This window comes from Tamandua tetradactyla, chromosome 13, assembly GCF_023851605.1.
Source record: "Tamandua tetradactyla isolate mTamTet1 chromosome 13, mTamTet1.pri, whole genome shotgun sequence".
NCBI lineage: Eukaryota > Metazoa > Chordata > Mammalia > Pilosa > Myrmecophagidae > Tamandua > Tamandua tetradactyla.
This window is the reverse complement of record NC_135339.1, coordinates 42,093,367-42,116,372: the sequence shown is the minus strand read 5'-3', so window position 1 is coordinate 42,116,372 and position 23,006 is coordinate 42,093,367. Positions and strand designations below refer to the sequence as shown.

The 23,006-nt window shown below is 35.1% G+C and overlaps 1 protein-coding gene and 1 pseudogene across 1 annotated transcript in view; one reads left to right on the top strand and one right to left on the bottom strand.

Annotated features, from left to right (window-relative positions):
- PCDH15 (protocadherin related 15) overlaps positions 1–23,006 on the bottom strand; it is a 1,748,268-nt gene that overhangs the window by 1,473,066 nt on the left and 252,196 nt on the right. The window lies entirely within an intron of this gene.
- On the top strand, positions 1,644–21,208 carry LOC143653374 (small ribosomal subunit protein uS5 pseudogene; annotated as a pseudogene).

Here is a 23,006-nt window from a genome sequence, read left to right as displayed (position 1 = left end):
AAAATATAGTAAACGTTTTTAATTTGAAGATAAAAAGGGATAATGGAAAACTGGGCAAGATAATTGTAAATGCACCTCACAAAGCCAATATCTGAATATTCAATAAATATATGAAAAGTGTTCCACCTCATTAGAAATTAAGGAAATGAAATTAAAACCATAATTAAATATCACCACATATACAAGAAGAAATTAGCTTGTCAATGCCAATGCAACAATTATATGGGGCATCTGAAAGTTTCATGTGCTATTAGTAGACATTTAAATTATTACAACCACTTTGGAAAACAGTCCAGCATTATCCAGTAAAGCTGGATACATACATTGTCCACAACCCAATGTTACTCCTAAATATATATTCAACAGACATGTGGGCTCATGAACATAAAGAAACATGTACAAGAATGGAAATGGCAGTATAATTCATAATCATTCCAAACTGAAAGCAACTCAACTATTTATCAGAAGTAAAATGAATAAATTAATCATCATACATTCATATAGTTGACAGGAACAAATTTAAAAAGAGAATTATTCACATAAAGGAAAAACATCAAAATATTGGCCATATAAAAACAGCTGATACAGAATAATATATTCTATAGGCTTGCATTTATGGAAAGTAAAAAGTTTCAAAAAGGGAAAACTAAATCATAACGTCTAGAAATGCATGTCTAGTTTGGTAAATTTAATAAAATTGCAAGTAACTGATTTCCACAGAACTCAGTAAAGCCATTTCATTACAGAGTAAAGAGGGAGTATTGATGGAGAGGCAAGAATGGGGGAGCCACTTGAATTGCTGAATGTGATGTATAGATCATGGCTTGGGTAGTGGTTACGGGGTATTCTCTCTGTGATAAATCACTGAATTGTACATATTTTTGGTGCAGTTTGTTTGTATGTGCATGTTATATTAAAAAATGAGAAAAAGTTAAAAAAAAAAAGAGTCTATTGTTTTACTGTTATTTAATGCGGCAAGCATGAGCATCCTGGTCTTCAGTTAAACTTCAATGTGTTCAGTGAACAAAGGCAGGCTTTAAATTTCTTTTTACTTTTGTGGAGGGAGTGGTGTACGGTCCAGGAATCGACCAGGTCTCCCTCACGGAAAGGAGCATTCTCCCACTGAACCACCTCTGTACCCAAAGGCAAATTTTTAATGTCAAATCTTGCTAGAAGATTCTAACTTAACGAAAGCTACATTTCGATTTCAGTTGATGTTTGGTGTGTAAGATTTAAACAAAGAAATGATTAGTAAATATTTCCTGAGAACATTTTACCACCTTTATTAAATTTGTCAAATTCGTTTAATGCTCAGAGACCCCATTGGTATGGATTGTGCTGATCACTGTCTCAGTCTCACAGATCAACTGTTTTCTTTGAATTTTTCAAGATAATGTCTGAAAACAGTTTAAAATGAAGCATCTGCCAAGAAAATAGTAGTCAGGGGAGTGAAAAATGGGTGATAAGTGAATGGGATAAAGTAGAGGTGCTGACAGGTAGGGTTAATGGGGAACTCTGCCCTTCTTCATAACCTTCACTAATGCTAATGTTTAGAAGGCATGGCTGCAAGGCAAGCTGGGAAATAGGAACCAAAGCCTTCATTAAAAACCCTGTTCCCTAGAGATTGCAAGGTAATAGCAGCAATGCTGTACGAAAGGGGATCTGCATGTGGGCCAGTGGCATCTGTGGGATCTCCAGAACCTCTTCAATTTATGCACAACTGTGAGATCCATGTATGCACGTGGTTTGTGGAAAGCAGTGAGTGGGTATGGTTATCGAGACTGATATTTTCAAGAATCCGTTTGACATCAAGTTGAAAACAAAATAATTAATTGTAATTTTGGTGAGTCATTATTCAAAAATTCAAACTTGTTAAACACATGCCTATATGGAAAGGCTAGAGAAAAAGAGAGACAGGGAAACTATCCTTTAATTTTGTATGTATTGATATGCATCCCCTTCAAAGCCCAATTTAAGATGTAGATATTTACATTAAATAACAAAGTGATTAATTTCATTTCATGTTATTACTTTGCAAAAGGTTATTTTCAATGCAAAATAAATTCCAATTAGTTGAAAGTCAATTTAATGAAATTTTTATGGTGAAATATCCAGTATAAGAATAACCCTACTTAAATACTGCTTTTCATTTAATAAGTAATTATCAGGAGTATTTCTTTCTATTTTCAATGCTTAATGTATACATGCTAATAGCCGACAACTAGGTTTAGGTAGAAACCAAAGCTATAATGTACATACAAGTGTGAAAATATTAAAAGTGTCCTTCAATCACTATTCCTCTCCCCGTGCAGCCTCTGTGTAGTGAGATGGTAAATTATCCAAAGGCTTAGGTCTCCTTATTAACGGGCAGTCATTTAGCCAGTTTACAAAACATATACGCTTACATTTTTTTTAATTATTATTTTTGTTTTGTCACTTTTGGGGATTCTGGGAAGCATAAAATGAAATAAGACATGCTCACTGGTCACATGGATTATTGGGCAGAAGAACTACTTGTAAAGCAATCACAGCACTCAACAGTTCTGAAAGTGATCCAGGACCTCTGGTGATCTCAAACTAGTTTCATAATAATACTGATGTGTTACTTGCCAATTTTGCTTTCACTTCCTCAAGAGTGTTCCATGAAGCTTTCCAGTGGCCATATGGCCTGTGATAACTCCATTACTCTGACAGCTAGTGGAATGTGTATTCCTGAATTTAAAGAAATTTTTTGTGTTCTTAATTTACAAAAAAGATAATAATAGATTCCCAGAGCCTGCCCATGAAAGAAAAAACAGGAATAACAATAGACATGATCCACATAAACAAAGACTCTATGGGCTCCTCAAATTTGAATGTAAAGGGCTCTTGAATGTTCAAAAGTTTCGGAACCACTGGCACAGAGAAAACACTAACACTATTAAGAAATGACAATTGTGTATGGGACATAAGAAGCAAATTTAGTAAGAAATGAATGGGCATAAGGGAATACAATAAAGCCTCCTAAATGATCTGGGATTATCCCTGAAAATTTACTCTGGTGTATTCAAACTTCTCCTCTTCCAGTAATGTGGAAAGCTAGAGAGGAAGTCAGAGTCTCAAAAGAAGAAAGGTATTCATAAATACTTATGGGCCACTAGTCATAGGTTCTAAGAAGGTAGAAGCAATGTAGAAATATGAAGTCATCATAGAGACTGATTCCCAACCACAGGAAGGCCACCCAAGAATCTTATCTCTCTCTATATCTATACACACACACATATGCATATACATACACATACACATCTATTTCTCTACAAAAAGTAGTGGTGATGTAGGTATCTTCCTTCCTCCTTCCCAGGACCTATAATTGTGGCAAGTATTTAACTTTTTACAAGCTGAACAGACACTCCAAACTGCCAGATTGTAAAATGTTGTTTCACTGTGTCAGACTGAACTATAAATTCAAATATCCTACATATAATTTAAAATGCTTGATGAGCAACATCAAATTTTCTTACAACTCATATATAGGAACTTAATATTTGGTGATTAAACTTTTAAAAAATGTATATTTTATTAAAGAAGTTTAACACCTTACATTAGCGTGGTATATTTGTTACACTTGATAAAGAACACATTTATTATTATGCTATTAACTATAGTCCATGGTTTACATTAGGTTCAGCGTTTGTGTTGTATAGTCCTCTGTTCTTGTTGTTTTAAATTTTTATTCTAATAACATATAAACAACCTAAAATTTCCCCTTTTAACCACATTCAAGTATATAATCCAATGCTACTAATTACGCTTAAAACATTGTGCTATCACTACCATCCATTACATAAAAACTTCCTTTAATAATAGAGTTCAAAACAGAAAATTTCCATTGTTTTATATGTACTTATCTGGGGTTTTGGTACATGATATCAGAACTCTAGATTCTTCAATACTACAGCTTTTAATTTCACAAGAAATAATATTTGCCCCACATTTAACATTATCATAAAAGGTATCACTGATGACATGCATAGCACAAAGTAATGCCATTTTAACAAATGACATGAACATTGTTAATAAGAAACTAATATCATGAGGTATTATATTTTATTATGTATTAGATATTCAAAGGCAGTGGTGATTGATACTATTTTCTTTTCCTAAAGAATAAAAGGTTTTTTTTAATTGCCTTCTATGATCCTTACACACAATTTCACTGAAGAGTATAAATATCCAGGGTTGTCAAACACTAATGTATTATTTGCAAATTACAGCTGTTATTTTTATCACATATTAAATAGTTGCATGCATTTTACATGACAGGTTTACAATTGCTCACTCAGAATAATCACATGGGCACTTTATAACAACTGTCTGATCATGTGTGAATCATCACCAATAAATTAGTATTCATTTCAAAGAAACACCAGAAAAGCTTAGCTTTTTGCACCCAATATGAAAGGATTCTATATTATTAAGAAAATAAGAGAAGCTCATTGATTTTTTTCTATGTACATAATTTGAGTGACTAGTCTCAGCTTCAGTCCAGTGTAAGTGTTAATTATGCTCTGCTGAAAATGCAGTCTGGACTCAGGAAATTTTGAATTATGAAGTATCTCCACTGATTTTATTCCATGTCACTTAATATAATTATGCCTGCCATTTTGCCCAGCATCCTTAGGATTTCCTCAGAGGAAAGTGATCTGGTATGTCAGAAGTTACTTTAACTTTTAGTTTTGGAATAATAAGTGGAATTTTTTTGAAGGAAGGAAACCAGTATATACCTATTCCAAGAACATAAATACCTCCAGTTGAGGGCAGCTTGAAACCCTAAGAAGGGCAGCCTTGAGAATCCTCCTGATAGTTCACACAAAGTGGTGGGAGGGGAGAGAAGCACAGAGGTCTAACACCTAAGAATATGTATGGTCTCTGATACAAAACACAACCATTCAACTCTCACCTTAGGAATAAGCATAGCTGATCTCTTTACAGACATCAGGCATGGGTATCCACCACATTTTGCTGCCCAGTTTCGCAATAGTGGCCTCTGTCAAGAGCAACATAACCTTTTAACAAACATCTTGAAACAGCTGGTTTTAAAATTTGAAAAGCATGGCTGACATATAATGGGATTTAAGATATGGTTAAAAAACGTATTCAATGCAGTCAATAGAGCTTACTATAAATTATACACTCAATACTAAAGCATTCCATGATAATGGAAGGCAAATTTAAGAAGAAGAAAGTGATGATAAAATGCAAAATAAGCAATCACGAGCATTCATGATATAGGAGACTTACATCAAAACTGGCTGTCATATATAGTCACTATACAAGAACCAAACTTAGAAAATCGGCATGTAAAAAAATAGACTCAAGTGGTATCATATTCATTTGCCACAGACTGTGATTTTTTTGTAAGAGAACAATAAGTCTTAGAGATAATTTTTGATAATTGATTCCTTTATTCTCTGTCACCAAATTAAACTTAGGGGTTTGGTTAGCAAAAAATGGTAGAGAAATCATTATCTTTATTTTCTAAAATTAAATACGGTACATTCGCTGTTGATGAAATAATGTATATTTTCTAGGTCTCACTCTATCAGCAGACAACAGACTGCTGATACCACATGTTTGAATTTGAAGGCAAGGAATCAAAGAATCTACTTGATTCAAATGAGAAATAGAGAGGGTCCCATTGTCCCAAACATGGGAGAGTTTGTCCATCAATAATAATAACAGTAGCAATCAATTAAAGCACATCAAGACCATGAGTTCAAACTGAAACAAAAACTAAAAATTCATCTTAGTGATCAATTTGGAGAAAGCTAGTAACTCAAGCCATAGTCTTAATATGGATAAACATCAGGAAATGATAAAGCATTTATCTTTCTTTTCCTAGATAAGCAGGAAACGTCTTAAAACAAACAGTTGAGGGAAAATCTTTTCTGGAAAAAAAGCCTTCTCATTAATTAATAAAAAAGCAGGAAAAAAGAAGCAATAACAGAATTAGAATATTACTAATTTTATCCTCTAAAAAAATGAAAGAGTTAGAATATATTGTAGAATGTGAGACTCTTTAATAGATAAATCATGCTTAACATGATTATAGGACAAATCACCCAGTTTTTCAGTAAATAAATTGATAAGGAAAGAAAAGACGGCAGATATCAAATGAGAGAGAAAAAACAGTCAAGTGGAATGGTAGACTTTTTCCAAAGAAACAAACAAGAACTTCATGACTACTGTATTAGTTTATTGAGCTACAAGAACACAACATACCAAAAATGGAATGGCTTTTATAAATGGAATTTAATAAGTTACAAGTTTACAGTTTTAAGGATGAGAAAATGTCTAAATTAAGGTACCAGGAAGAGGTTACCTTCACTCAAGAAAGGCTGATGCCATTCAGAACACCTTGGTCAGCTGGGAAGGCACGTGACTGGGATCTGTTGGTCCTTCCTCCTGGCCTCCATTGCTTTCAGCCTCTGTTCCTGTGGGGATTCCTCACTTTGCTTCTCCAGGACTGGCTTTCATCACTTGGCTTCCCTTGGCTCTCTCCAGGTTCTGGCTTGCTTAGCATCTCATTGGGAAGCACAGAGTGTTGTCAGCTGGGCTCTCTGCCTATGTTAAGGTACTTTCTCTCTCTGTCTGCACTCCAAGCATCTAGAAACATCCGTTTCTCTGTCAGCTCTGATGCAACTGTTATCCAGGCTTCTGCATCTGCATTTCCAAACAGTTGTCTGTGTCTGCACCTGAGGTTTCTTCAAAATGTTTCCCCTTAGAAAGGACTATAGTAACTAATCAAGACCCACTCTGTGTGGGCAGAGTCACAATTTCTACCTAATCAAAAGGTCACACCCACAACGAGGCACACCACACTGCCCTGGTGATAATCCAATCGAAAGTTCTGCCCTGCAGTGTTAAATCAGGGCTGAAATAGATGGCTGCCCTCAACAAGATGGGGTCAGGATTAAAACATGGATTTTCTGGGGGCCACAATACACTCCCAATGGCACAACACTCATAACTCTATTATATTTCATTGTTTCCATTTCTGTAAGGGGTAGTCGCTCTCAAAATGAGTTTTCTGTATGTCTAGGTTTTCATCGTTTATTTGGAAAATATGACACTTCGGTACCCAAAATAACCTAAATTACTTATTTTGTAATAATTTTAATTTGGCATGGAATGTTTATAAACATGATTATAGGGAGAAGATACCCTTGCTGCCAAAAATGCAGATGATAATTTAGGGACAGCATATCAAATGTCTTAAAATATAAATATTGTTATACAATTCCACGTAATCATACAGTGTCCCTGTATCATATCATTGCCACCATTTGTCATGAATAATATCATTAATAAAAGTCTGAAATAAACTTAACTTCTATTTAGGCCATCCAAATCTGCAAATAATACATCACAATCTGCTACTGGATTTCCAAGTTAGTCACTCTTTGCTGTTTGTTCTAGTTCCACAAAGATAGGAAAAACCCAGAAGTACTGCTCATTCCATTTCATCTTCATTTCAACTTCTGGGTATTTCAGTCAGAGAGAGAGTGTTTGTGAAAGTGTTTGTGACAGTGCCAGAGAATGAAAGGGCAAAAGTGACATTAAAAAAAACCCAGAAATTTCTTTTTAAGTATTCACTAAGAGATTATTAGGAGATGCTAAAACAAGAAAATCAACTGTATTCTAAAGTCTTTGAAAAATTTTCTTTCCTGGGTGACTCATACACTGATGAATATCAGAGGTCAGCATTAAATAGAAAAAATTGATAGCAATTATTTGTAATTTATTATTTGTAATTGATAGTAATTTGGTCAAGCAATTGTAAAGAGACATTTCTAGATAAATAAAGAGCAAAGCATTAATAATAGGCCTGGAAGACTGGAGAGATCAGAGTCAACAGGACACACACAGTTTGTTATAGTAGTTATCTGAGCCAATTACCAAAAGATATTATGAAGTATGAATATTATTTTTCCCTCCAAATCTAGAAAAACATTTAGAATACGGGTTATGCTCCAAAGCAGCATGTCTCATATGTGAGAAAGAAGCTAGAGAACTAGCTCATAGGTCTGTAGTTTGAAAACTTCAGTATGATTAAGAATCATTTGAGAAGCTTGTTAAAAATACAGATTCTCAGAAACCCATGCCCATCTCAATTTTATGATTCAGTGAATATGGATGGGATTGGGTCCACTGTTGCTCTGCACACCAAAATTTTAGAAATACTTTTATATTTTGTCAAACAGGGTTTCACAGCCTCAGCCCTATGGGCAATGTTATAGGGGGTGCTTTCAACACTGCACTGGCCTCTGATGTCCCCTGATACCCCCGTTGTAATGGCGGAAAATGTCTCCAGACATTTCCAAATAGCCTCAGGAGGCAAAATTGCTTACAGTAAAGAATCTTAATAATGGCATGTGTTTTAAGTCAGAACATATTATTACACAAATCCAAAATAAAGAATACAGAGGGCGGGCCATGGTGGCTCAGTGGACGGGCCATGGTGGCTCAGTGGCAGAGTTTTCCCCTGCCATGCCAGAAACCGGGTTTGTAACCCAGTGCCTGCCTATGTGAAAAAAAAAAAAAAAAAAAATACAGAGAATTCCAAAGGTGGAAAATAAACTAAAATCTCAGAATAGAAAAAGAAAATAACTGAAGAGTGGAGCCAGGGTAGGAAAATTGTGGCTCCACTGGCGCTGGATGTAAACAGAAATCTTTTCACGGAGAGGATTAGACAGCCATGAAGAGCTGTCTGTAATACCACAGAATAGCAATGAGCTTAGAGTAATCAAAACTAGGGTCAAGAATGTAAAACTGCTTTATTGACCCCAAACTTCAGCAGTAATGCTGCAGTTTCCTTACCTGTTCCTGCTCACAAAGCCCATTTATTTAAACCAGGGTAATCGCCTGACTCACACCAGATCAATCAGACTCATTATATTTCCAGATCCTTCGTTCTGACTACTTCCCTTCCTTTCCTTTTTCCCTTCCTTCCCTCCCTCCTTTCCTTCCTTCCTATTTTCCCATAAGTGAGGAAAGAAAAAAAAATATTTCCTCTCCTGTTATTGAAATTGTAGAGTATAAAATTATAAAATGGAAATGACAGGCACACTTTTTCCCTTGAGTACAAAAAAGCCATTCTTCAGTGAGAGTGAAAATGAAGTCCACAAGAAAAAAGAAGAGAGAACTAGTTTATCATTTTAAAGTCCCAGCACCAGTTGATTCAAAGGACAAGCTACATGCCTACTCATCCGGAAGTTTGGCTCTTTAACAATGTCTTAATATGTTTAGCATCTATTATGATACAAAGTAGACAAAGCTAGTTCAAGATACAGTGAAACTAATATAGAAGAGATGAAATGCAAATCTTCTGAAGATGCATAGTAAGTATTATACAAGGTTCATTTTCAAGAGTAAATGTTATAAATTATGAAGAAAAAAGTAGCAAGAAAGGTTTCATAAATTAGTGGAAATATGATACTTGTACGAGAAGAGTATGTTTTGGTATTTAGTGACTCCTTGTTTAGTGAATAAAAGACATTAGCTAGGAGAACGATATCCTGCACACAGAACTAAAGAACTTCGGAATACTTATGCACAATTCATTTCTTCTTCCAATTAATAATTGCAGTGTGGAAAAGGATGACATAAGAGGAATTGAATATTAATTAGAGTAACATGGTAGAATTATCAGTCCTTGCAACAGGTACACATATAAGTTTTGTAGGATGTGATCTAATCTGAAAAAGTGTAACTTTAAAAAGGTTGAAAAATGTATCCATGGGTACTTTTAATAGTTTTATATTAGCTCAGGTGTAGGCTCTAGTCATGCATTAGAAAGCCTAGGGATTAATCTATTAAGCATTTCTAAATGGCCTGGATAAAGATGTAGAAGGTGACTTTACTAAATTTTCCATGGAATAAGGTTGAAGAGCTAATGATGACAGAAAAGAAATATCCTAAGGCAGAAAAAATAATTGAACTCAAGAAGGAAATTTGACATATCCTGCAGTTCAGCCAAGAAATCACTTGCAGCAGTACTGGATGCTGAATTTTTGTTCTAGTGCAAGTATGTGTGAACAAACCTGAAGAGCCTAATTGACATGAAACAGTATATTTGAGTGGTGAATGGAAATAATACATTCATATAATGTTTACTTGCATTAATCAATTTATGAATAAAGGAGGTGACAATTGTTTGTATACAAATCACATACAGAGTTTTAGAATTAGTTCTGGGTCACGTATGAAAAGGAACATTGACAAGCTAGAATATATTCAGAATACTACAAGGGACATGGTAAGGAATGGTTGAGAGTCTTCACTGGTAATTGAAATTTAGAACTTGCCATCTTTTACTTTATGCAGTGATTTATCCACTTGTGCCTGATTTTACATAAAAATAAAGAAAGCTTGAGTAAATGTAAAGTAGTATAGTGAGAAATCAGTGTTAAGCCAATTATAACATAACCTTCAATCGGGCCATGAAGGAAGCTCTTTCTAGTAATCGAAATATTATCTGGAAGTATAAAACAAGCAAACTAAACGCAAGACAGTTGCTTTTGTTGAAGGGAAAGAAGAATAAGCTCAGCCTACTGCTGCCATCTCTCCCTACCCCCAGGCTTCCATAGAGCATCACACAATCAGAATGATTATAACCTGATATGTAGTTTTATTTCCCTACCATTTGGTATTGAGAGGTTAACATATAGACAGTAAAATATCCAGACACATACATACATATTACACATATATATTGCATATTATCTTAAATATATATTAGACATGCTATAACATTAGATATAATTTATACTATGTAATATAATGTGTCCTAGTTTATGTATAGGCATTCATGCTAACAAAATATACATATGCTATATAATGTGATATATTTGTATGTTTTTATTAATGTAAAAATATAGTATATGAAATATACTATATATGATTTCATAAAATAATACATACTAAGTATATGAAAGATATATATAATGTATATATGTAGCATGTGTATAAATTGCCTATTATTTCCCTTCCCAAGAAAATACATTACTGACTAAAGGAGGCGAGGAGAAGAGAGTTTTGATTTCCCCAACAACCTTGTAAAGTTGATACAATTATAAAAATCATCTTATACGTAGGGAGAGTGAAATGCACGTTAGTTAAGTGAATTGTTTAAGACTGCAGAAAGGTAGGATTCATGTTTGAGTACACATTATCTGACTTCACACCTCATGACTTTTACATTATACTCCACTGACTGTGTCTTTTCTTTATGTGAGAATCACATAAAATAGAGAGGTAGAAATTTCCCCAAGGCTAGTGGTATATATAAAAAGTATTTTTACCTTAATTGGGAGGGTGATGAAAAGATCATACAACTAGATTGACATGGGGCAATACTGGCTTATACCTGTAACACTGATATGATAACAGCTCATATACTATCAAAATTATCCTGGTTTGGATGATAATGTATATGATCACCCTATTATGGAAACAAAAAAAAAGACTTTTTTTTAAGAGAAGTTGTAGGTTTACAGAAAAATCATGCAGAAAATTCAGAGTTCCTATAAACTCTGTAATTGTGTAAAATTATACACAATTTTCCCTGATCCTAAGACTCTGCATTAGTGTGGTATCTTTGTTACAGTTACGAAATAGTATACTATTAAACATAGTCCACAGTAGTTTGCATTAGAGTACATTGTATTGTACAGTCCTATGTTGTTGTTTTTTATTCTAGTACAAATATATAGCCTGAAATTTCCTCTTTCAATCACATTCCAAAATATAATTCAGTGGTGCTTATTACGTTCACACAGTTTGGCGTTTTTATGTTAGAGAGTCTAAGCCATGACAATGTAAACTCCATATATCTTTATGGTACTATTGCCATAAAAGATAATTTGTAATAAAATATCATCATGAGCAATGTTTCAACATGGGTTCATAAATTGTAGCAAATATACCAAACTAATGCAAAATGTCACTAATAGGAGAAAATTTGGAGGAGAAACAGAGTAGAGGAGAAATCTCTATACTTTCTGCACAATTGTTTTGTAAATCTAAAACTGTCCTAAAGACTCAACTCCATGAAGTAAAAAAAACAGCAACATAATGTATCTGCATATAAATATCTCTTTGCACTATTTCTTTTCCCCAGAATTAAGAATATTTAATGAAAAACAGTAGTCATTAAAATAAATCAGAAAACTAGAAATATTATTGTCACAAATAGGAAAACAAAAGTGCAAGAATTTTATATTCTTATGATAATGTGAAATGTGATGATGAAGCTGCGAGATTTGTTATGTTTCAGGAAAAAGAATGTTTTGGGTTAATAAGCAACATTACCTCTCAGGATTAAAGAAAATCTTTGAATTTTCAATGCCTAATAATCAGGGGCTGATTTGATACATCCAGTGAATCAATCATTTCAAATATATTATATGGATTAAATTCTCATAGATTATAATTTGTCAAAATACCCTAATATTCCAAAATTTATACAGTTTGCAAGCTAATTTTCTGTTTTGGTTTGTTTTTCTCTATGATAATAAGGTTTTTTGGCCTTACATTCCGCTTCTTTGCCTTTTATTGCATCAAAGTTTTTAATAGTAAAGTAGGCAAAGTTGGATACAAGGGAAGGTGAACAAATAATGGAGTTTTCTGACAACTTGGAAGGAGAAATTCTTGAATCTGTTTTCACCTGTATCAGAATGAAATCCATACCCTTTACAATTGTGAGAAACAGAGACATGTTATCTAAATTAAAAAAAAAAAGGTTTTACTCTAAACTTACTTGAAAAACAGAAACTGTGTGATGACAATATCCTCAGGGACTGGGCTCGCTCTCTTGTGATTTTCTCTATCTGCTCCATTCCCTTCCTCTACTAGAGAGCTTTCCCCTTTTTTCTCCTTAGCTGATGCTTGACCCTAGATGACTCACTCAGGCAGAATAGGTTGGCTCCACCTTTCCCCTTTCTTTGTGATGCTTCAGCACAGTTATAACTCCTTCAGGTGGGGTCAATTGCCCCCAGCTGCGGTTTATTGCTTTTCTTCTCAGAGAGAATCTTTCTCCTTGCAGCCCCATTGCTCTTCAGAACTTGCCCTTTGCTCAATAGCCAGCCACAGCACTGATTCTAACCCTGCCTTAACATCTTCACATCTTTTGATCTCCACACCTGTACCTGGCAGTCCTTGTGAAAACAGCTGAAAAGCCTGCTTACCTGCTAGTTATTGTATTGCACCTTGTTGCTTCCAACTCTATTCCAGCCTCTAGCCTCATTCAAAATCAAAGGTTTTCCCGTTAGTAGCTACACTGGCCACCACTCCTTCAGGCTATAACTTCTGTTATCTCATAATGGTATAACCCTGATCTTTTATATACAAATTCCCCAAACATTAAGAAAAAAATAGAAAAGTGGATAAAAAAACAAAAACAGAAACATGTATTTCATGGCACTGAGGTTGGAAATGCATATCCTAAATCTTTTTCTCAGAGAGGGGCTTGAATTTGCGTGTTCATAGAGTATCATTTTTGATTATCATATGATTCCATCGAATTTCTTAATATTCATAGACTGTGAATATAGATATACTCTGCATATTTTTTTCTAGGAAGCAGAACACATTACTTATAGAACACTGAGATTAACTTATACTGAGTATACTTAGAATATAATTTTTCACAGATTTTTTTTTAATCTGGTTAAGTTAAATATTGAATTATATAAATGGGAATTTCAAAGCAGCATTTTCCAAATTGCATTTTTAGATTCTATTTTGCAAAAGATTCTTTTTAAATGGGAGTAAATAACCATAAAGATGGTCAAATAAGCTTGGGAAAACACACTTCTAATGTCTTCTTTTTAGAAAATCAAAAATGTTCATTACCCAATAATAATATAATGACTTGAGAGTTCTGCTTAAAGAAACCAATTTAACATGATATAACTTATGTTCTAACTTTATTTGATTAACCTCTTTGAAAAAAAATCAATTCCAATTTCATTCTCTAAGAGGGGCTTGAAGAACCACCTCCACCACTCACTAAAGTAAGGTAGCAAAAATCAAAACATTTTTGTGAATTTTAAAAAGGGAAATGGGAAGTTAAGGCTTACAAGGCACAGGGTCCCAATTTGTAATGATGAAAATGTTTTGGTAATGGATGGTGGTGATGGCAGCATAGCATGGTGAATACTACTAACAGCACAAAATATGTATCTAAATATAATTAAAAGGGGAAATGTTAATTGTATATATGGTAACAGAATTAAAATGTAAAAAAAAAAAATCCATGGAACTATTTACACAAAAAGTAAGCCCTAAGTTAAACCATGGTCTTTAATTAATAGTATAATTATAAAAGTGTGTTATCATCATTTGTAACAAAGGTTCCAATATAAGGTGTTGGTGGTAGGGTGGTGAATGGGAGACCTGCATTTTATGCATGATTGTTCTGTAAACCCACTGATTCTCCAATAAAAAATATTAAAACATATAATAGCATCATGCCTCGCACATACTATGTATTCACTATACTTTTGCTATGATTATCATTATTAAATACTCTTTTTACAGTAAAAATTTTCTAAACATAGTTAGAAGCTAATATTTCAGTGTTTTAAACTAAGTCTATGTATACAGTAGAGAGGAGACTGAATAGATTATCAATATATAAATATGAGATAGAATGAATAAAATTTAATTTTTGCCTGGGTTTAGCTGTCATAGAGCCGAAAATATTAAACAATATTTCCAGATTTCCAGCTCACTTATGAAGGTAGAAGGTGGTATTTGCCTCTTTGCAGTGACTCAGGGATTGGGATAAAAGGAAACAGATGTTATTAAATTCAGCTTTAGGTTCTTAGCAGGACATTTCATTATATTAGTGCTGGAGCTTGAATTGGAATTTTTTTCTGGAAAACCATAAATTTTCTGAAATTTAACACATCTAAAGTGAAAGTAATCACACACATAAAACAAAAGAGGGTCAAGGACACAAAGTTATTGGGAAGCAATATCTACGAAACAGAAGGAATTTTTGTAAAGGATGATGAAAGAAACCAGCAAAGGACACTGGAATAGAATCAAGAAAGAAGTGATTTTGTGCTCATTTGTATCAGACCACAAACACATTATAAAAAATTAATCAGTAATTTTATCCACATTTTAGAGAAAAATTATCTCTTTAATAAGGAAATGCTATATTGATAGATAAGTTTTACTTTTGACGTAGGAAGTAATTTAATCAATCTTTTCAGGAAAACTGCACAATTAAAGCATACCAAAGCCAGCATATTCATCTATAGTGACCAGTGGCAGATTGATGTTTCCACACTGGACATATATCTCAGTGTTTGGAGCTGCTGCATATCACTTCAAGGTTCTGAGGGTGCCATCCATCATCAGACTCTATAAAATGAAAGGTGAACCATTTCACTATGAGAATAACCGCATAACACCACTTCAAAGCTCTAAACCAGAGGTGAACTATGGCGATTCCTCCATCTTTTTGTCATTCCTGCCATCTATAAATCACACCCACATCATGTCAGAAAACATCAAGCCATAACTTATACTAACCTTCAAACCCCAATGATAGAAAAATAAAAATTTCCCCATGGTTATTTTATTTGCAGTGGTAAATTACACATGTTACTACTGTTATATGTGTGCATGTGTGTTGCATGATGTTTTACGTCCTTGTGTTGAAGATAACTTGCATTCTCCATAATAGCTTAGTGTGCCTTTATGTTATATTATTTTTAATGTTCTTATGTGGATTGGTAGAGAAATACCTAAATTTAGGGCATATGTTTTTGGTTTTTGCAAAATTACCCATAAATCCAAGCTAACATAATCTTATGTTATGTTAAAATATAACTAATAATTTGTAATTGTGCTTATTCTGATTACTGCACATGCTATTACCAGACATTACAGGGTATGCCAATGATTAACCAATGAATAAATACTGACAAATAAGCATGGTAAAATAAAGTGAGATCTAATATTATTTTATAAAGAATCCCTATCAATACATAAAATAGAACCGTGATGCTAGATTAACAATTCTTAACTAAAATAGCAAATAACCTGTTGTTTTGCACTTAACCCTATACTACAGCTCATTCGTCATTTCTATCCCACACAAATGAAACATATAAATACTCATATGAAAGGGGTAAATAATGGCTCTAATCAAAGATTTAAACAGTTGCACACAGGAAAAAGTATCAAAGACAAATGAGCAACTCTGGTGGTTTCAAATATAGAACTGCTGTGCCTTTATGCATTTCAATAAAGAATAAACACTCATTTGTAATCAGATTGCATCCAAATCATTCTTCTTTGGTGGAGGAGTTTGTTGCAGTCAGGGTATAGGAGGCAGGAACTGAGTCCGATAGTTGACCTTGATGATTTTCTTCTCCGTATGGATTTTTTATTCCTCCTTTCAAAGAGCTCTAATATTAAGGTTGATATGCATCTGTGTTAGTTTGCAAGCTGTCAGAATGCGATACACCACAAATGGAACAGCTTTTAAAAAAGGGAATTTAATAAATTACAAGTTTACAGTTCTTAGCCTATGAAAATGTCCAAATTAAGGCACCCACAAGAGGTTGCCTTCACTCAAGAAAGCCCAATGGGTCTGGAACACCTCTGTCAGCTGGGAAGGCACGCTGGTCCCTTGTTCCTAGGCCCTGTGCTTTCAGCCTCTTTTACTGTCGGGGTTCTTCACTTTACTTTTCCAGAGCTGGCTTTCATCTCTTGGCTTCCCTTGGCTCTCTCCAGTTTCTGGCTTGCTTAACATCTCATGGTGATGTCTGCTGGGCTTTAAGCATCTCCAAACATCTGTGTCTCTGTTCTCCAAGTGTCAGCTTCTCTACCAGCTCTGCTCTGAAGTTTCTGCTGGCTCCTCTGTCAGCTCTGAGGCTTCTGTTGTTTCTGTCATTTCTGACTCTTGACAAAATGTTTCCTCTTTGAAAGGATTTCAGTAAATTAATCCAAAACCCACTTGGAATGGGTGGAATCACTTCTCCACCTAATCAAAAGGTCACATCCACAATTGGGCATGCCACACCTCCGTAAAGACAATCTAATCAAAAGTTTCACACTACAGTGTGGAATCAGGATTAAAAGAAACAGCTGCTCCTAGAAGATTGGATCAGGATTAAAACAGGGCTTTTCTGGGGTACACAACATCCAAGAAAATCAGTGGTTTATGTGGATCCTAGAAAACGTATCTCATCACCCAGTCCAGGGTTCTAGCAGTGCCATAGATTGAATCTACTGGCATTCCATCTTCTTGATCCAGTGAATAATTCAATGTTGCACACATGACCAAGCTGAGAGGAGCAACTCTCAGGACCTTTGTAATGAATGCAGAAGGAAAAAAATATACAAATACACTTCTGAATCTGGTATTATTGTAACAATCTAATTAGCCCCATCTTTGACTTTTTTTAAAACTCATTGAAAGAGTAAATTTTTTTTTTTCAGTTTCAGTCATTATAAGTAGTACATTATCTTCCTTGCAACAAAAGCATCCCAACTGATGCACGTCTACTCTGACTGTTTATGGTTCCCCTGAACTGATAGGCGATAGAGAGCAAAGACTCAATGGAAGCAAAACCAGTATACTCAACAGAGACGTTGTCAGAACAGTTTACCAGAATCTAGGTGGAGGATTAAAAGACAATAGTGGAAGGTTTTTAGCTAAGAGGGAATTTAAGAAAAAATACAAAGCTATACAATATGCAAGAGGCAGTCCTTACTTAACAGTCCCAAGAATTAGATGAGCTATTGGTTTTTACTTCAAAAAAGAGATCACTAACACTAGCCAATGCAGTTGATATCATATGGTCTCCTGAAATATATAAATTAATAACATAAAACTACAGTTATTGATGGCTTAAACATTTGTATATTATACACATGCTAATATATACATACACCTTTTTGCATTGTATATTTTAGGACAAATTTTGTGATACAGTTCCACATAGGTACTCTTACAATAGGAAGCAGTACATTTCTAGTTCATGTAAAACTATTAGCCTTGAGTATTGAGAATATTTTGCATCATGATAAGTTGTACCTTCATTGAAGATCTTTGTACACAAAATATTTGTAACCTGTATCCGAATATTTCATTGGCAACTCTCTATACATGAAATCGAACAGTCTTTGATTTTTGTATTTTAAATAAATCCATTCAAATCTTTGCCAGCACTTAAAATAATTGTTTAATAAACTTTTAGCCAATTTGAAAAATTTTAAAAATATTTATCTTCTATTTCTTTTAGTTTTCATTTGATTCTAAGCAACAAGAACACATAAACTTCAGTCTTTTGATTGTAGGATCCTATTTTCAATTTCAAACAATAAAGATAAGAGTTGTAAGCCCAAATCCAAACATGATCTTTGGAATCCACTTGACCAGAAAAGGACACTCATTTCAAATAATACAAACATTTCAATGGGCATTTTTATTTTAATGGCACAATGATTATATGGGTCAATATGCTAGGGGGTGTAGTTATATAACTGCTTCCGTGGTGATTATTTAGTGTCGTGCTGCCCAATACAGCTGACAAGTGGCTGTTTAAATTTAAGAAAATGAAAAATGTAATTTCTAAATTGCACTAGCTACATTTAAAGTGCCTGATAGACACATTTGGTTAGTGGCTTCTGTATGAAAGAACACAAACACATCTTTACATTATGTAGATGGATGTATTAGAGCATGCTGGTCCAGTTATTGAGTTTGAGAAACACTTAATTCTTTTGTTTTTCCATTCATTCTTTCATTCATTCAAAAATGTAGACTGGGGCTCTAATGCTTGCCAGGCACTAGGGATTTAGAGAACCCAAAACAAAGCCCTGCCCTCATGGAATAGATGTTCTAAAAGAGAGTGTACTAGTCAGAGTTCTCTAGAGAAATGAACCAGTAGGAGAAATATGTAAATATAAGATTTATGAAAGTGTCTCATGCAACCATGGGTATGCAAGAGTCCAAAATCTGTAGTGTAGGCTACAGATGAATGGTCTAGATGAACTGCACAGGAGAAGCTCACTGGCTGAAGAAGCAGTGAAAATTCTCTCCTCTCCCTTAAAAGTCTTCAATTGAATGGATAAAATCCAACTGATGAGATTATCTCATTTGAGGGAGATTTGACCTTTGTTGATCTAGATGTCACAGATGCAATCAGCTGACTGATAATTTAACAAACCAGCCTTCTGGTTTATCAACCAGCCATGAAATATCCTTGCAGTGATGGTTTAGGCCAGTGCTTGCCTAGCCAGGCAACTGGGCTTCATCACCTGGCTAAGTTGACACCTGAAACTAACCATCACAGAGAGAAAGAAAATAAAGAAACACATAGTTTTGGTTTGCTACAGCTGCCGACTGCAATATATAAGAAATGGGTTGACTTTTACAATGGGGATTTACTAGGCTACAAATTTACAGTTCTAAGGGCATGAAAATGTTCAAATGAAGGCATCAAGGAGAAGATACCCTCTTTAAGGAAAGGTTGCTGTCTCCTGGCATTTCTGTGTCCTACGGAAAGGCACATGGCAACAACTGCTGGCCCTTCTCTCCTGGTTCTAGTTTCAACGACTCTCTCCAAAATGTCTCTTGGTATTTCTTCCTCTCTTAGCTTCTCCAGGGATGTTTTCTTTCTCTGCATCCTTCACTTGGTCACATCTCCATGCTCTCTGTGTCTGTCTCTCTGTTGTTTCCTGTCCTTATTCTCTACATAGACGACTCCAGTAAAAGGATTAAGGCCTACCTTGAATTGGATGGGTCACATCACCAGGGAAATGATCTAATCAAAAGGTCCCACCCACAGTGGCTCTCATAAGAATGGATTAAAAGAACATGGCCTATTGTGGGGCACATAACAGCTTCAAACCAGCACACATATGCACAATGTTTTATGGTCATAAATGCTATTAAGAAATTAAAGCAGTTAAGGAGATAGTAAGGTATATCAGATAGTGAGTTTCTCTATGAAAGGATTACCTTGGGGAGAGACCTGAATGAAAGGAGGAGACTATCTGGAAACAGAGTATTCCATGTGGATATTTCATCACCTACAAAGTTGCTGAGGAAAGATGTTCCTTACTGAGGGTCAAAGAAGAGCAAAAAGTCCAGTGAGACTGAAAGGAAAGAGTAAAAAACCAGAGGTCAGATTATGCCAATGGTAGCTGGTGTATCTGTAAAGTTCTGCTAGTGATTTTGGATTACACATAAAAGTATGATGGAAATCCATGGAGAGTTGTGAAGCAGATGTGACTGATGAAATATAACATGATTTATTTTCTAACAGTATCATTGAGTCTTGTGTGAATAAAATATGGTGGGGCTTTTTTGAGAAAACACCAAATGGTGGGTGATGCAGGTGCTATGGGCTACCCTGGGGCCCTGTACTGGGAAGTTCTGGCAGCTTCTGAGGTGGCTTTGGCAAAGGGGTCCGGGACAAAGGCTGAGGCTAATAAGCTCTTCAAGGCAACACAAAGGACAAGGAGTGGCTGGGCTGCCTGGTCAAGGACATGAAGATTAAGTCCCTGGTGATCTATCTGTTCTCTCTGCCCATCAAGGAGTCTCAGATCGTTGAATTTTCCCTGGGGATATCTCTCAAGGATGAGGTTTTGACAATTATGCCTGTGCAAATACAGAACTGTGCTGGCTAATGAACCAGGTTTCAAGACCTTTGTTGCCATGGGGACTACAACAGCCACTTGGGTCTGGATGTCAAGAAAAGTAGTCCCCACCATCCATGGGACCATTAGCTTTGCCAAAGTCTCCACTGTTCTTGTGCAGCAGGGCTCCTGGAGGGTCAAAAATGGTTAGACCTACATTGCTCCTTGCAAGTAAGCTGAGGCTTTTTATTAGGGTCCCTCATCCCTACTCACAGAAGCCCTGGAAACATCTGGACCCTGTGTCCAAGAAGCTGCTGCCGATGGCTGGTATGTATGAGTGCTACACCTTGGTCAGGGTTCATAGCCACCTGTGCAACTTTGCCAAGGCTCCCATTGATGCCATGTCTAAGACCTACAACTATGTCACCCCGACCTCTGGGAAGAGGCCATGTTCACCACGTCACCTTACCAGGAATTCACCGATCATCCCACAAGAGGACCCAGGCCCTTAGGCTTTTTATATGAGAAAAATAAAATGAATGAATTAAGCCTTCAATAAAATGAATTTATGAAAAAATCATAGGGTGGGTGGTAGTTCACAGCTGTTATATACTCCAGAAAAAGTCATTAAAGAAAAAAAACATTCCTGTGGGCGCAGACCTGTTTTAGGCGAGACCTTTTGATTAGGTCAATTCAATTGAGATGTGACTCACTTCATTCAAGGTGGGCCCTACCTCCTTATTGCAATCCTTTATAAGAGGACAAAACACTTTAGAGATGTTTAGAGAAAAAGCCACAGAAGGAGAAGCAACAAAACCTGGGAGAGAAGGACCAGCAGGCATTGGTATGTGCCTTGTTATCTGACAGAGGATCCCAAGTTCAACAGTAACAGGTCCTCGGAGAAGGTGTCATCCTGTTGATGCCTTGAGTCAGACATTTTAAAGGCCAAAGAACTGCAAATGGTATTTACTAAATTCCCATTGTAAAAGCCAACTCATTTCTGGCCTATTGCATTTCAGCAGCTTTAGCAAACTGAAATAGTGGACATGGGCAGGAATTGCAACAGGAAGATGAGAGAGCTGATTGCACGAGTGTAGGGGAGATGGTAGTGGCTGGATTAACACAATAATAGAAGCCAGGAGAAATGTTGGATCTCCTGAGGCAATTGCATTTATTTCTGTGTTGGTTATGTCTTCTATGTATCTATTCTAACCTTGGGACAACAAGTCAGTCTCCAAACACATAATTTATTATGCTCGGTTTTTATTTGATGGAGCTGTAATATCCCAGGGTCCTCTCTCATGACTGAAGGTCAGTACGAGAGGACTTTGATAACTCTCAAAGGCCCTAGCTTATTAGAAAGTGTTTTCAAAGCTAATGTTCACAGCTTCCTAACTACCACAAAATCATTAGCAGTTTCAAGAAAAGTGAATGGTTTTCATTACTTTTCTCATACAAATGTTTTTCTCTTCACATGGATACACATCTCATCACACCCTTTATCTTAATCCATGTTTTACTTTTACCAATTACAAGATAGCTTCTTCCTAGTGATTTTGTTTTTCACAAATACAATGGTTACCTCAGATGCACAGTTAGATATCCCATAGTCTACTTTTTAGTTCTTTTCTAATTTCTATTTATTACAGGGCACCATCTATTGCTTGGTAACCATAAATACAGTGAAAAATTGAACAGTAAGAACTAAAAGAAAGATATTATAAAATATTTTAACAGAAAATCTGAAAAAAATATGCTAATTCAAATGCCAAAGAATCTTAAAATAATTATTAGAACTTCATATTATTATTTCCCTACTAAAGATAAAGAGGAACACACCAGGGAAAGAGAATTTAGCTGAATCTCTCCCTTGGAATTTGTTCTCTTGAGAAACAGTGCACACATGGGAAACATCTGCAAAGAAGCCTAGAATTATTTTAATATTAACAAAATTGAACAGTTTAATTCATGGCAATGATTTTCCAATAACCATATCATTATCATGTTTTTGTCTGTTTCTACAGACAAACTTATGAAAGTCCATTCTGTGATAAATATTGTTGGATACTACCAAACTTAACTGTTTTCCTTTTAACAAACTTTAAGCCATCCTTTCCTTCTTTTCTTCATAAGTAACACTCAACTCCTTTGACCATCTTCCCATATAGCATCCATTTTCTATAAGACAATAACAATTCTAAAACTATTTCAGATGGAAAAATAAATACCTCTAGGAAATTGAAGTAAACTAGAAAGGGAAATAATTTATCATGAATACACGCACCTACAGGCACACACAAACACATACTCATATACACTCATATAGTTCCGTATGTGTGTATGATGCACACATATAT